At 36.7% G+C, this 16407-nt stretch overlaps 1 long non-coding RNA gene and 3 other non-coding genes across 4 annotated transcripts in view; all 4 read right to left on the bottom strand.

Moving 5' to 3' along the window:
- LOC141279711 (uncharacterized) overlaps positions 1-16407 on the bottom strand; it is a 51255-nt gene that overhangs the window by 29620 nt on the left and 5228 nt on the right. The window lies entirely within an intron of this gene.
- On the bottom strand, positions 1595-1666 carry TRNAD-GUC (transfer RNA aspartic acid (anticodon GUC)). Its single transcript has one exon. It is a non-coding gene; the product is annotated as a tRNA-Asp (tRNA).
- Positions 2379-2460, bottom strand: TRNAS-AGA (transfer RNA serine (anticodon AGA)). Its single transcript has one exon. It is a non-coding gene; the product is annotated as a tRNA-Ser (tRNA).
- On the bottom strand, positions 6250-6331 carry TRNAS-AGA (transfer RNA serine (anticodon AGA)). The gene has a single exon. It is a non-coding gene; the product is annotated as a tRNA-Ser (tRNA).

Raw genomic sequence — 16407 nt, 5'->3', positions numbered from 1 at the left:
TTTGGAATTTACCAAAAGAACTTACTCTCTCTTTTGGTTTGAATTGATCAATCCCGCCTTAGTCTGGGAACCCCAAAGAACTCCACCCATGGACCCTAATAAAAACATGTGCCCCAGGTCCTATTGCTCTGTTTTGTCTATACTCTGCCTTGACCTCCCCCATGTGGCCCCTTGAAGTATGCAGTGTACTACTTCCTCCAGGATCTGTGAATAATAAACTTCTCTATTTCAATTTCTCTGTAGTCTGTTGTTGAAACTTGACTGACTCACCATCTGGCATCCTGTGCTCTACTTAACAACTGTTAATTTAACAAAGTCATAACAATGCATCTATATCTGAATCTATATTCTAGACACAGTCTTCTGTTAGGCATATGTAATACAAATACCTTCTCTAAGATTTGCCTTGTACTTGCTTACTGGTGGACAGTAGTTTCCAATGCTGAAGTCTAATATATAAATATATCTTTTGTGGTGACTGTTCTTTGTGCTCTGTTTTACAAATTCTTGCATAGTCCAAAGTCATGAAGATATTATCCTAAGTTATCTTTCAGAAGCATTATTTCATGTTTAAATATACATTTCATCAGAGTTTTGTGTACGTCGTGATTCATTTATTTCCATAATATCCAATTGAGCCACCAATTTATTGAATTTCAATTTATTGAAAAGAACGGTCTCTCCCTAGTGCACTGCAGGGTGGCCTTTGTTTTAAATCAAGTGACTATATAAGTCGGTCTGTTTAGGATGCATTCTTCTGTTCCATCAGTTTATTTATCCATTCCTGAGTTCCCCGCCCCCCTTCAGAAAGCTTTAATTCGTAAAGTCTGATGTACAGTCACAAACACATTACTTGGAGCTTCGGATCTTGTTGAAAGCAGCAATGTTGACACTCCTCACATGCCCCTGGAAATTGGGAATCTCCTCTTCCCGCATGTCTGTCATCTTCCTCCACACCTTTTATATGCATCTAAGGGCACCAATTTCGAGTTGCCTAGGCTAGCCAGTTCAGCTGGATGGAGCACACATGGCCCCCAGTTGTGCCAGGTCGGTATCATCATTCCAGAGTTTGATGTCTAGGAGGACGGAGGTCTTGAACATGGGATTTTTGATCTTGGCATTTGGCCTCAGTAGTTCTTTCTGCATTTAAATAGAAGGCAGGTGCCAGACAACCATAATCTCATTAACTCTCGATGAGCATTCTCAGTCCTGTGTCACTTAAACCTAGATTTCCCTCTGGGCCTTAAAGTAGCTTTGATGGGCTGAAATGTTTTCTGATTAGAGCAGCCGGGACTAGAAGTGACGGAAACGGGGGAGGGTGCTGTAGTTGGGAAGAACTGGCAGAAGGGTCCCCGTGTATTTCAGTTCCCAGTCCCAGAGCCCTGTAGTGGCCATCGCCGAACACACTCCAGAATTCAGAAGAAGCCGCAGCAACTTCCGCAGAATCTGAGGTCACCTGCTCAAGATCGCTAACCAGAGTGAGTTCTGCAGCTTTCATGCTAAAGAAAGAAGGTGTATAATATTCGATTCTAAGCAGTGACAACACGATTGTTGGGAATTCTAAAATACGTGACGAGATACAAAACAACACTATCTCCCCGTCGGGGAATCGAACCCCGGTCTCCCGCGTGACAGGCGGGGATACTTACCACTATACTAACGAGGAGGAAGTTAATTTTCGCTTCTTAAAGATACCTAATAAATGTAAATACTAGTGTTCGTGTTCTTTTAGCCGACAGATTTTGTGTTCTACTATAGATTACCTTTGGCAAATTTGAGCCTGAACTCCCTCGGACTCGTCCGCGACCAACCAAGTGTCGCTCCAGCCCTTCTCTCAGCCCTCTCGCTCCACCCACCTCCGCCCCGGAGCTGAAACTGCAGGCCAGGGAGGACAGCCTGCTCTTTTGACAGTGATGGCGTCGGTTTCATTGACGATTTGTTGTACTAGATTTGCAAACAGCGAATCCAGGAGAGCAAAGCAGTTGAACCATTGATTCCCCGGAATTTCCCTGCTAACTGACCGAAGACTGGGCTAGGAAACAGGGCTCCTTTCCATTGCGGAAGGAAAACTACAAAGAGTTGTCTTGAAAATATAGGCTTCCAGGGGGTTTGGAGGGCAGGGAAACTCAAGGTGCTCCGGAGAACTGTGCGGAGGCTCCGCTGGCGGGAAAATGATTAGGGCTCTACTTATTAAGACACCTTTAATTTTAATAAAAAGTAATGAAATAATAATAACTTCCGTTCCCCATAGCTGTGGAGTTTGGGCCTGGGCAAAGAACACAGTAAGTTTAGTCAAGATCTCGCAAAGCTGTGGTTTCGTTTCAATTTTCTCTCGGCGGAGCAATTCCCAACTACTTTCACTTGGAAAAAGTGACTGCCGTAGTCGGCAGGATTCGAACCTGCGCGAGGAAACCCCAATGGATTTCTAGTCCATCGCCTTAACCACTCGGCCACGACTACACAATGTCCCCACGGTTTTTTGTTTTTTTTTTTAAATTATAGACAAGAAAGAACGGAAACCAGGGTGACCATTACTCAGCATACAAGAAAGTAGGTTTTGAGAGTTGAATACAAGTCTTCAGGTAAAATAAGGGTTTCATTTTTTTTTTTTTTTAATTTAAGTCCAACCTCTCATGCCTCCTACGCGATCGAGAGCGCTTGTGTGAGAGTCCTCACCGCATGATCATAGGTGTTTCAAGCAAACAAGTCAATTAAGTAAACTCTGAGCGAATGCCTGCCGGCCCTGGAGACTAGGCTGTGGTCTGAGCTTGGGCTCTGGAGGGTCTGCAACTAGAACCAAACTTTGCTTACTCCGAGGTGGAGTCAGATCCTAACTTCCAACCCCCACTGAACACTTGCTTTTGAACAGCTCGTCTTCCAATAGTCCTGGATACTCATAAGCACACTGAAGAGAGAGTGGGAGATTAGATAGCTTGTGTGAAATCATCACTTTGACCCACTCGGAAACAGGGCAGAAACAGCTGGTGATTTACATGATTACAATGTCCACTGCAGCATTGTTTGTAATAGCAAAAATATGAAAGTAAAAATTTCAGTCAGGGCTCAATAAGACAAGCAGAACCACTAGGATGGATATATACATTTCATATATGTATGAGGTTTGTAGGGATTGGTAAAATAGTCTCTATAATGCTGAAGCTCGAAATCCACAGAGAAGGTTGTCGAGAAGGGAAGATGAGCCCCATGCAATGGATTGATACCTGTGTCAGCTCTGGTTGCCCCTGACCTTGGTGGTGCAGGTGTCGAGCAGCAGCCAGAGCCCTGTGTGTTTACCTGGAGGTAAACACACACATTTGGTCCAGGAAAGGAGGCGGGTGAAGGAGGATCCAGGGGAAGGTGAGGCAGCTGCAGGCCCAAATGTTGCCACATGACAAGTCAGCAGATGAGTTAATGTGAGCTACAGAATGGCTTCGACTTGACTTTCTCCCTCCAAATTTCCTACAAGAATATCTCTTGAGGACTATCCAACCAGAAACACACAGGAAAAGGAATTCTGGGGAATGTAGTTCAACCTGGCCAAGTTGATACAGAGATGAAGATAATGTTTTTGTACTTACTTATATATAATAACCAATAGCTTACCATTTTAGTTACTGTAGATTTATAAGTAATTACATATGTCTTATATATATTTGCGTAATTCCTCCAATTTTGCTATCTTCAATATTTTCTTGTTTTTTAATTTGCTCTACATTTCCAAATGTGTTTTTGAAACTGAGTTAACTTCCATAAAATACATATTTGGAGGCTGATTGGGATTTCATGGAATCTGTTGATCAATTTGGAAATAGTTGTCATTTTGACAAGATTGTGTCTTCCAGAAAAATAAACATAGTACTTTCCTCCATTTAATTCCCACAGCAATATTTTGTAGTTTTTAATATAGATTTCTTGCACATCTTCTGTTAGATTTATTCCTAGACTTTTACATTTTTGCTGCAAATGGAATATTTGAATTTTAATTTCCACTTGTTATACACACATACATTTTGTATATGGTCTATAATGAAAAGAAGAAACACAGACAAATAATAGTTAAGCTTAGCTGAAATTGGGCATCTACATATTACTTCAAATGTGAAGTAGAGTGACTGAAGAAATAATTTAGTGAATAATTCTGTTACACAGTATCACGTTTTAATATTTTAACCACTAACATTTTGTTTTGTTTTTAAAATTAAATTTAATTTTTTAAATTGAAGTATAGATGCTGTACAATATTATATAGGTTACAGGCATACAACAGTGTGATTCACAATTTTTAAATGTTATACCCCACTTATAATAAAATATTGGCTATACTCCCCATGTTGTATGATATAGCTTTGTAGCTTATTTTATACCTAATAGTTTGTAATAAATACTAACATTTAAATAACATAATGGTAATAATTAATAGTTAAATTAAAATGTTGATTAAATTTTCAGGTTTATTTTTATAGTCTAGACAGGTGTTTCTTAATTATGAACTTTGATGCTGATGTCACAGAAAAGCTGATGTAAATGCACTTTTCATTTTCACCTGATACAAAACCATTAGACCCCAAAATTATTTTATTATATTCACACACTCCAACCATGCATAATATTACTGTGTAATACTTCCATCTTGTACCTATATCTTAAATATCAGTCATCATTAAAAATAATGTTTTTTGCCTTGCTTGCTATAGAATTTTGCATACTATTCTTCCATCAGGTCTAATATTATATTTAATAGTTTCCTCATCACCTATGTTACACCTAATGTTCAAACTGTATTTGGGGTTTAATTTCCATGAGTGTATTTTTATTATTGTTCTATCTGTTTCTTTTCCTTTTCTAACTTATTTTGATATAATTTCAAATTTATGAAAAAATTGCAAGGGTTGTACAGAGATTTTTCATAAACGCTTTACCTAGATTCCCCAAATGTTAACAATTTATCATATGTGCTTTATTTTTCTTGATAGATATAGACAGATTTACATATGTATAACTTTTTTCTTAACTATTGAGTGAATTTTAGACAAGGTGTCCCTTTACCTTAAATACTTCATTATGTATTTTCTTAAAACATGGACCTTCTCCTTCCTAACCATGGAATAATTATAAAATCAGGGTTGAAACTCATTTAATCTACACACCTTGTTAATGTTTTGCCAATAGTGTGAATCCTTTATTTTAAGAAAAATACACTACATTCAGCTAACATGTCTCTTTAGTCCTTTAATCTGGATCGAGTTCCTCAATCTTGCTTTGTTTTGCATTTCATTGACATTTTGAAAAATCAGGTCAGATATTTTGTAGAATGCCCCCTCACTTTGAATTCGTCTGTTGTTTTCTGAGAGTTAAATTCAGATAATGCCTTTTCAACACGAATACCACACTAGTTAGGTTGTGTCCTGTGCATTTCATCATATAGAGAGGCACATGATGTTGAATGTCCTAATACTTGAAATACTAACTATGATCAACTGATTAAGGGAGTATCTGACAAGTTTCTCCCCTGTCAAGTTACGAGTTTCCTTTTGTGTTACTCATCACATGATTTATTCTGCTCGCTTCTTTTTCATTACATTTAGTTGTCTTGAAAAGAATAAGTTAAAAGAAGAAACTTAACATTTGAGTGGAAGAACAAGAATAGGTTGTCAGAGCCACAAAATTCAGAAAAATCACTTAAATATCCTGTCTGGGAACCGAGCCCCTGTATTGCAGGTAACAAACCAGCGCACACACCACTATACTAAAAAAAAAAAAGCACCTAGTGAAGAGTACCTCTTGTTTCACCTGTAACACAGGCTCCTCGGCTGGGTCATCTAGCGAGATAATGTTGGTTTGCTTGCTGGTGTGACGATTCTTACTAGAATCGTAAATGGAATATCTCAGATTCGACTCCCTGGAAACGGAGCAGTGAGTCAGGATTTCATGAAGTGTACTTTTCTAAGCGAGATATATTTTGTGTGTGTTCTCTCAAATAGGGCGTAATTCCGTGGACAAGAAAATCTGAGGTGGGGGTTTGAGCATTTCGCTCAAAGAAAGGCTTGGGTTGTTGTTGTTGTAATCATCGCAGGACAGGAGCTCCGTGCGTTTTGAGTGATGTCCGGGCCGGAACGGGACAAGTTTAGTCTAGAAGCTTGCGTTATTGTGGTGAGAAACGGTTAGCGAGTTCCTTTCTGGGTAACTTCAGATTGTCAAACTGATCAGTTTAAGAGGTTAAGTATAAATTCAGGGAGGAAAAAAGCTTGCCGTAGTCGGCAGGATTCGAACCTGCGCGGGGAGACCCCAATGGATTTCTAGTCCATCGCCTTAACCACTCGGCCACAACTACATCTGCGGAGCGAAGGTGGAGTGACAGGAATCACGTGGCAGGTACAAACACGTGTCCTTGGTGAGCTGAGTGGAAACGCTGAGGTGAAACGAGAATTAGGAAGAGAGGCCAACCTCGGACATCCCCTGGAATCAGAACACCGGAATGAGATAGCGCCCTCACCGCGTGGGCATTAGCGTTACCAGCAAACTTCAAATAACACTCCGGGGCGCAGCCTCTGGGGAGCGTCTGCAATCCCCATGCACTGGCACCAAACCTAGCCCGTATCGAGGGAGAGTCAGGACCTAACCGTTTTCTAGTCCGGGATGTTCGGACTTCCAAGGGTCTGCTCCGGGATGAAGGCCGCTGTGCCAAATGGGTTCCAAGCAGAAAATTGCTTCCGCTGATTTGTGTCCCAGGTGGACCGCGCGAAAAATGACGTGGAAAGCTGCCTTGGTATTCCCTCGCCACGTTATTGCTAAGGCTTTAGGCTCATAATCTGGTTTGATTTTTGGCCCGCGCAGGGGCCATTTCTTTCTAAAGTTAACCAACGCAACAGGTTGTTGTGTTTTTGTTTTTGTTTTTCTCCTTATATTTCGCCCTTAGTTTCTCAGTCACAATGTTTTCCCAAGTCCTGAAACTGATTTTTGTCTAGGTTGCTTAGGAGGTATTAATCTAATTTTTAGAAGAAGACGGACGAGGACAAGGGGGAAGACAAAGAAGGGGAGGAGGAGAAACCGAAGACAGAGGAATCTGTCAAGCGGTCCAAACAGAAGAGGCGGAGGGAACAGAGTGGTGAAGAGAAGAGTGCAGCGGCTCAGGGGATGAGGAGAGATTGTTTTCCACCGAAATAAAAGCAACCCTAAGAAACCTCAGGGTTTAATGGAAAAGGGAGTCTGCTCTGAGTATTAAGCCGAGTTTTGGGTAGAGAAGCCAGATTCCATATCTAAGCAGCCTATTATTTGAACTGTCTTTCCTTTCAAAATGAAAATCACATAAACATTCTTCAAAACTCATGGCAAGTTATCACATAACTAATTGCAAATTTAAAGTAAAATATAAGTTGTGATACAGATGTTGCCATATTTAGTCATATCACAGCCCTTTTATTTGGTCTACACATTTTTAACAAGCCTATAACATTGTAGGTAAATTCCTTTGGGACTCTAGTTTGAAGGGAGTTAAACACTGAAGAAATGACAGAACGTTTCATGCTTTAAAAAAAATCTGATCCTCCCCCCTCAAAAAAATTGACTGCAATCAAGATGAACTGAATTTAATCATTTTTTTCACTTACAATAAAATAAACAGAGATCCTTGTAAGTTTCAACCTTGTTTATTTTTCTCTCCATTAACATGTATGGACTGAAAAAAAAAAAAAGATAGCCTGGCAGAATCGATTCAGATAAAAGAAGTGAATCTGAGTTCAGCTTCATGAAACAAAATCGTTCTACCCATTTTAGTCCCAAACTGGAAACAATCCAAAGTCCATCAGCAACAGAAAAGATAAATAATTGCTTTTTATACAAAGGAATAGTAAAGCAATGAGAATAAATGATTTCAACTGCACACAAATTGGGAGAATCTCACAACATATTATTGGAGTGATGCCAGACATAAAGGCATACATAGCTCATGATTTTATTTATATATAGTTCAAACCAGGCAAAACAAATCTTTGGTGTTAGAAATCAGAAAGGTGATTGTTGAAAGCAGAGAAAGGCCATAAGGGGGGCTGTTGGAGATGCTGGGAATGGTTCTGTTTCTCATTCTGGGTGCTGTCTACATAGGTGTGTTTACTTTGTGGAAATTTCTTGAGCCGTAAATTATGGTTTATGTACTTTTCCACATTAATATTGTGTTATATGTCAAAAAATTACTTAAGAAACAAAGACTCTCAAGCTATTTTAAGCAAAAGGGGGATTAATAAGAACACAGAAGCTTACAAACTTTTTGGCACAGAGGGATGAAGGGAGGTGCCAGCTCTAATTCACCTCTAATTCACCATCATTTCTAATGCAGAAATTCCCAAAACAACGCTGAAGTAATAGTCTCCCAGAGAGGTTGCCATTGTCTACAATGAAGAAAATAGGAAATCAAAATGCTGCTGCTGAAATCGTTGATTTCAGGGGTCTATTGCCTGAACTGTAGTGCAGATATCTGTAGGCTTCTGCAACAGCAGTGTTCTCTCTAGGAAAGTTGCTCTCAAAATTTAGTATGAAAGCTATCTATCATGACAGAAAGCAAGTCAGCCAGGTCTTAATTTACAAAGGTGAGTGAGAGAAGACAGGGAGAGGCCAATGCCACCAAAGAGAGGTTTGATGTTACTCACAGTTTCCCTAGAAACAGTTCCTCTAGAAACTACTCAGGGCCCCAGGGGGAAGTACCTGGTGTTGGTCAGGAGGCAGAAAAGAGCAAGAGGAAGGCACAAGTTACAGACTTTATTGGGATTTCCATAGGAAAGGAAAGGCAAGTCAGAGTAAACAGTTTAGGATTAGATCATTTTAATAATCCAGGGAGTTTGGGGGCATAGGGCCTGTCCCTAGTTATCTGGTACCTGGCCCTGGGCTTATTTAGGGCAGGAGAAATATTGGCTTGACGTGTGAGAGCTAGATAAATGAGGTGGTAGCAGGAAATGTAAACAACTCTGGTGGTTAATTTGGACCTGTGGTTAATGGGTGACAAATAGACAAACACAGAACAGTCAGAAAGCAACTTACATTTCTAGGCAAGGTGCCAAATGTTGCTGCTGGTGTTGGTGTGGGGACCACACTTTGAGAATTCCACGTTCTGGAGTGTGCCATGCTCCTAGATATGAATTAGCAAAACAACTGACACCCCTCAACTGTGTTCCTCTGCAGGAAATCCCAATTTTTCCATAACAATGCTTGTTAGCACAAAACAACTGAATTAGAAGGTGCCTTATTTCCACCTTAGAAAACTCCCAGAAAAAGCTTAAATCACACCTAGCTGCAAGGGAGCTAGGAAAATGTAGTGTTAACCGTCTAGCCTCTGTAGTACAGGAAGGTTCTCTTGGGAGAGATGGAAATAGATGATTACTGGCCATCTACTATACCCTGTACAGACACTGAAGCGGAAATGTTCTGTCAAAAATGGAGGTTCTTCCCAGAGAATTAAAAATAATGTGTCAGTATTGTGCTGAGAGGGAGCTGATTGACACTGTCCTTGAAAGAGGACCCCTACAGTGACCAGCTTATCAGCCATCATCAGAAGAGATACTACCCAGATTCCCACCATCTGATTTATTACCTATTGTCTTTTTTCTTACTGATTTTAAGGAGTTCTGTATACAGTCTAGACATAAATCTTTTGTCAGATGTACTTATTAAAAACATCTCCCACTCTGTGCCTTTTCACATTGTTAATGGTGTCTTTGGATGTACTGAAATTCTTAAGTTTAAAAAAGTATAATTTACCTATCTTTTATGGTCATTGCTTTTTGTGCTTATTATACAGGGAATCCTTGGCAACCCAAAGTTCATGAAGATAGTCTCCTGTTTTCCTCTGTAAATTTTATTATTTTACCTTGCACATTTAGGGTTTTAATTCATCTTGAATTAATTTAGGGAATAGTTTACAGAAGAGGCCAATGTCCACATTGTTTTCCTTTGTATATCCAGTTGACCCAGCACCATCTTTTGAAAAATCTATCATTTTCCCCTTTGAGTTGCAGTGACACTTTGTTATATGTATGTGGTTTTGTATCAGCATATCTATTTTGTTCCAATGATCTCTTTCTTTATCTTTACGTCAATAGTATATTTTATTAATCACTATAGCTTTAGAATAAGTCTTGTTATGTGGTGGTAAAACTCCTCCAGATTTGTTCTTCCTTTGCAAGATTTCCTTTACTATTCTAGGTTCTTTCCACCTGCACATATATTTTAGAGAGAGTTTGTCAATTCTATCAGAAGTACTCTTTGAGAATTTTATTTCAAATACATTGAATCTGAGACTTTCAATCAATGAATATGATGTATCTTTTCATTTATTTAGATATTACTAAAAATTCTCTGCACAGTGATTTGGAGTTTTTAATATAGCACTCTTGCACATTTTTATTACATTTATTATTGTATTTATTATTAGGATATTGGTAGTTTTCTTGCTATTGTAAATGACAAAACAGTTGTCTATTTTTGCCAGTATATATGAATACAATATATATTTGAATATGGGGTTTTGTATCTAGTAAATTTGCTATTTTTCTTATTAATTCTAATAGTTTGTATATCTGGGGGGATTTTCCAAGCACTTAATGATATCATCTGCAAATGATGACAGTCCTATTTCTTCATTTCCAATCTTAATATCTTTTAATTCTTTGTCTTATTTTATTTCATGGCCTAAGACCCCCAATACAATGTTGAATAGCAGTGGTGATAGTGGTCCTGATTGTCGTGGTCCCAGTAACTGGGAGAAAGTGTCAAATATTTACCATAATTAGGATGATAGATGTAGGATTTTGTATATATGCATCATGGGATTAAGAAATCTCCTTTCTATTCGTAGACTGCTGGAAATGTTTAATGATTGGCATTGAATTTTTTCAAATGTTTTTCCTGTATCTACTAATATGATCTTTTGTTTCTTCTCTTACATTTTGTAATAAATTTAAAGTGATTGATTTTTATATACAAAACAAATTTCATATTACTAAAACAAGCATTACCTTTTCACTTTGACTCTTCTCTCTATATTACTGGATCTGATGTCTATTATTTTGTTTAATGGTTTTGCATCTAGAATGCTTAACACAAAGTTTGACCTGCACTTTCCTCTCTAGTAACAACCTTCTCAGATTTTAGTATGAAGATTTTGCCGGCCTCATAAAAAGAGTTGGGAATTAAGTTTATTTAAGTTAAAATGAGGCTGTTAAAATGGGCACTCATTTAACCTGACTAGTATCCTTATAAGAAGAGGAAATTTGGGCACACAAAGAGATGCCAGGGATAAGCAAGCACAGAGGAAAGACCAGGTGAGGATACAGAGAGAAGGTCACTATCTGCAAGCCAAGGGAAGAGGCCTCAGGAGAAACCAAACCTGTGGACACCTTGATCTTGGAATTCCAGCCTCCAGAACTGTGAGAAAATTAATTTCTGTTGCTTAAGCCACTTGATCTGTGGTATTCTGTCATGGCAACCATAGTAAACTAATATAGAAGGTAATTATGATTTTTAAGTTATTTAATGAACTTCAGACTATTTAAACTTTTCATTTCTTCTTGTGTCTGCTTTGGTAAGTTGTGTTTATATAGAAACCTGTAATTTATCTTCTATTGTCAAAGTTATTCCCCAAAACTATTCATTTTATCCTCTGACTCTAATTTGATATCAGTAAGATCTTTAATGTTGCCCTCTTTTTATCCTTGTTATTTTTTCTTTGTTTCTTTTAAAAAAAATCAATTTGGGGTAGCAATTTTACTAACAAGCGAATTTTTGCTTTGTTGATTTTGTCTATTTTTCCTCTCTTTTTCAGTGATTACAGCTCTTATTATTTCTTTCCTTCTAACTTTTAGAGTTTAATTTTTTAAACTCTAAAACCTAGCTATATTTTTAAGCTAGGTTCTTGAGATGAAAGCTTAGATCATTAAATTTCAATTTTCCCTCTTTTTAATATATGAATTTGGAGATAAAAATTCGACTTTAAGCACTGTTTTGGCTTCATGTCACAAGTTGTGATATGTCTTATTTTCATTATCATTCAGTTAAAAATATTTTATAGTTTTAAAAAACTTATTTGACCCATGGGTTTATTTAGCACTGTATTACTTAATATTGCAACATTTAGGAATTTTCTATTTATCTATGCTATTGATATTGATTTTTATTTAGTTGTACTGTGCTCAGAGAACATATTCTGTGTGATCTCAATCTTCTGAAATTTGTTGACACCTGCATTATGCTTACCATTTGGTGATTTTGTTAAATGTTTCATGTATACCTCAAAAACAGAGGTATTCTTCAGTTGGGTATAGTATTAATCCTATTGCTTAACATTTTCTGACTAAACTTTTGTCTGTTTGTTGCAGTAGTTATTTCTATAGAAGTGTTAAAATATTCAACTATGATTATGGATTTTTGTATTTCTCCATTTAGCTCTGCCAATCTTTTGTTTTCTATACTTTGAAGCAGTTATTATGTGCATATAAAATTGTTATATCCTTTTACTAAATTGACCCTGGAGGTTGTGAAATAGCCTCATTATTTCTAGTAATGCTACTTTCTCAAGAGTCTACAAATACCACATTATTATCACTAAAATGGTTCTGGTCTGCCTTTTTTGGTTACTTGTTCTGATATGTCTTGTACATTCTTTTACTTTAATCCTTTTTTTTTTTAAAACAAATATATTAAACTGTATGCCATATAAAGAACATGTAGTTCGGGGTAAATTTTTTCCAGTATGACAATCTTCGTTTTTTAATTGAAATAGTTAGTCTACTTACATTCAAGATAATATTTATTTAGTTAAGTTTAAGTCTACCATCTTGCTCTTCTTTTAATTTTGCCAGTATGTTCTTGTTCTCTAATTTCTGCTTTCTTAACCCCTTTTAGATTGAAAGTATTTACATTATTTTACTTCTTCTCTTTGGATTGATTTTTACTTATATTTTTATTTTATTAAATTTACTTTTATTAGATTTACTCTTAAACAGTTGTTGTTTTTGATGCTATTGAAATGGAAACTTTAAATTTCCAATTGTTTGTTGTTGGTACGTATTAACACACTTGATATGTCGTATACTGACCATGAAACCAGCTACTATGTTAATTCACCTATTAATTCCAATTTTCAAATCTTTTATTTTTCTTTAATCCAGGAATACCTTTTATTATGTCTTGTAATGCACAGCTGCAAGTGAGGAATTCTCCTTACTTTTGTTTGAGTTAAACCATCCTTACTTTGCTTTAATTTTTCTCATTTTCTAAATTTAGGTGTAATTTGCATACTGAAGAGACCATAAATCTTGATTATACAGTTTGATGAATTTTTACTTATGCATATACTTGTGTAATAATCACCATGATCAAGATATAGAATATTTTCTATTCTCTGAAAGCGTTTCTGTAAGATTGATATTATTTATCTCTTATTTGTATAGAAGAATTCACAAGAGATTCTACCTAGGCCTGGAGGTTTATAGGAGTGACTTTTTAAATTATGGATTTAATTTTTTAATAGGCATAAGACAATTCAGATTTCCTATTGCTTTCTGTGTCCCTTGTGATATACTGCATTTTTCAAAGAATGCATCCATTTTATTAACTGCTTCATGTATATTGACATAAAGATGTTTATGATACCATTCTTGTTTTTAAAATATATCTAAAAAATAAACAAATAAAGTATATCTAGGATATATATGAATATCAGCTATTTCCTTCCTGTTGTGGTATTTTGTGTTTTAACTTACTCTTTTCTTTATTAGTTATTCTTGTTTGGGATTTATCTATTTCATCAATTTTTTCAAAGAACCAACCTTTTACTTTGTTGATTTTCTCTGATGTATGTCTGCTTTCCATTTACTGATTTCTGCACTTATTTTAATAGTTCCTTCTACTTTTTGCATTTAAGTTCCCAATTTTTTATAGCTTCTTGAGTTAGATCACTGATTTCCAACCTTTTCCTTGTTCTAATACTTGCAACTAAAGACAAAAATTTCCTTCTAAAAATAGTTTTAGCTACATTAGACAAATTATGATGTGTCATATTTTCATTATCATTCAGCTCAAAGTATTTTAAAACTTCTATTGTGTTTTCTTCATTGATCTATGGATTATACAGACATGTATTGCTTTCTTTCCAAACATTCAGAGTTTTCTGGTAGTCTTTCTGCAATATACAAAGATTGAGCCTTTGTTATGGTCGGTCTATTTAGTTTTTCTTTACTCTGAAGACATAGCCCTTGCTCTTCTTGTTTGGTCCTTACAGCTGGGTTTGTCACTTACTACTTAAGAGGTATGCTTCTGAAGTCTCAAATGACAGCTGATAGTGTTTATCGGGTTCCCTACAACTGGGAGAGGTATGAACTTAGTTCTCCAGAACTAAGCAGCTGCTGAATCTCTACAGATCATTAGCCTTCCAGCTGCTCTTTCCCACAGAGTTTTGGAACATCTTCCTGTGTGTGTACAATTTAGGAATTAGCCGATGCTGTAAGGAGAATTTATACATGGAAATTTGAGCTCCTTCTCTGTGGTTCCCTCATCATCTGAATTTTGACCCTAAGGTCCTATGGATTTTGGTAGCCAAACACTGACAAGTGTCTCCTCAGTCCAGGGCAACTGCTTCTTTCCACTTGGAGTCTATTCTAAAATGCTGCAAAATAGAACATGTCCCTCGAGGGCAAGCTCTTGTGCAACTCATATCATGTGTTTCCCTTCTCTCAAGGATGTGGCCCTTCAAGCACTGCCTGTGTTGATTGCTCATCCATGCCCTTATAGTTCTTATCTATGATCAATCATTTTTTCCTCTGTAAAAAATAAAAAAGAATATTTTGTCTATGATGAAAAGAATTAATAGTTAGAGACAAATGAGATTCAATGTTAGTTGAAAAGGAATGGACTTTGATCACTCAACTGTGCAACAGAATTACTGAAGAAATAATCTAGTGTCTGGCAGTGCTGCATAAAAATATTAACTTTTAAATTCGACTAAATTTTATAAAATGTTAAAAATTAATTCTAAATTAAAATTTCAAATTTATTCTTATATTTTGGAAGGATGTTCCTTCATTAAAAAGAAAAGCTGTTTGGCTTTGAACATGGCCCACAAAAATACTGATTTTAAGACTCATCCATTCAGCAATTGGTCCAAAGTATGTATCATGTTTTGAGTGAACATCTAATTCTGAACTTATTCATTATTATAAAGGAGCATAGAATAATTTGGATTATGGCCACACCTTCCCATCATACATGTTACTGCTGTTTTGAATTATAGTACCATCTTATTTTCATATCCCCAAATATAGTCATTATTGAACAATACTGTTTTAGGCACGCACTCTCTATTTAGCTCTTCTCATGGTTATGAATTTTCTTGCTCACTGTAGCAGTTTGCATCCCATTCCTTCATCAATTCTAAACTCTTATTCATTAATTTACTTCTTATCTCTTTTATATCTACGGTTCAAATTGCATATCTGTGCTTTTAAATGTCAATGAATATATTTTTCATTTATAGTTTTATTAGTCTTTTTTTCTTTTAACTTTTTATTTTAAAATAATTTAATTTTGAAATAATTTCAGAGTGACAGAAAAGTTACAAGAATACAGAGAATTCCTGGTTATCCCAGTCCCCAAATGTTAGCATATTTAGCATATTACTGCATTTTCTTTTCCTTTTCTCTCTGTCATATACATGAGAGAAAAGTACACACACACATATATATGCTTTTAAAATATATACTCTTAAATGTGTATATATGCATGTATTTTTAAGTACATATGTACACATAATAGTATATATTTACATCACATCAAGATGTAATCTTTACTTGTCACCAAACCGGCTGTATCACTTGGTATTTGTGGAGAGGCCATCCTCTCTTCATGTTACTTCCTGAACCCCAGTCCTTGGTGGTTAACTAGAAGAGAGACAATGGCCAACGTGTAGCGTAATTGAACTATGGTCTCCAGAATGACAGGTAGAGATATACACTACTGCACTAATGTGGAAAACACAGTATGCTACTCTGGAGGAATTTCCATACAGTTGCTCACTGTTGTCTTTATTACGTCACTGTGCAGGCTACGCTTCCTGCTATCAAGCATACATTATGCGATTCAGCGTCCGAGCCGAATCTGTCCAAGTCTAGCCTTGAGTCCACTCCAGTCCGTCCCTCACTTCCCAGAACAGGCAGCACAGAGGGGCGGCCGGCCATGGCGCTATGTGACAACCTTACGGTAAAAGACAAAAAGGAACCAGTGCACCGGTTCCTATCTATACTCACAGCCATGATCTGAATCTACTGAACACGGAGGTAGTTGCTAAACCCTACCAGGGGCATCCGTTGACTCCAGAAATACTTTCAAGTTTCCAAGGAAGGAAGTGCACAGAGGCAAAGGAAAAAG

Source organism: Tursiops truncatus, chromosome 10, assembly GCF_011762595.2.
Source record: "Tursiops truncatus isolate mTurTru1 chromosome 10, mTurTru1.mat.Y, whole genome shotgun sequence".
NCBI lineage: Eukaryota > Metazoa > Chordata > Mammalia > Artiodactyla > Delphinidae > Tursiops > Tursiops truncatus.
The sequence above is the reverse complement of the archived record's forward strand: the minus strand, read 5'-3'. Positions and strand labels throughout refer to the sequence as shown.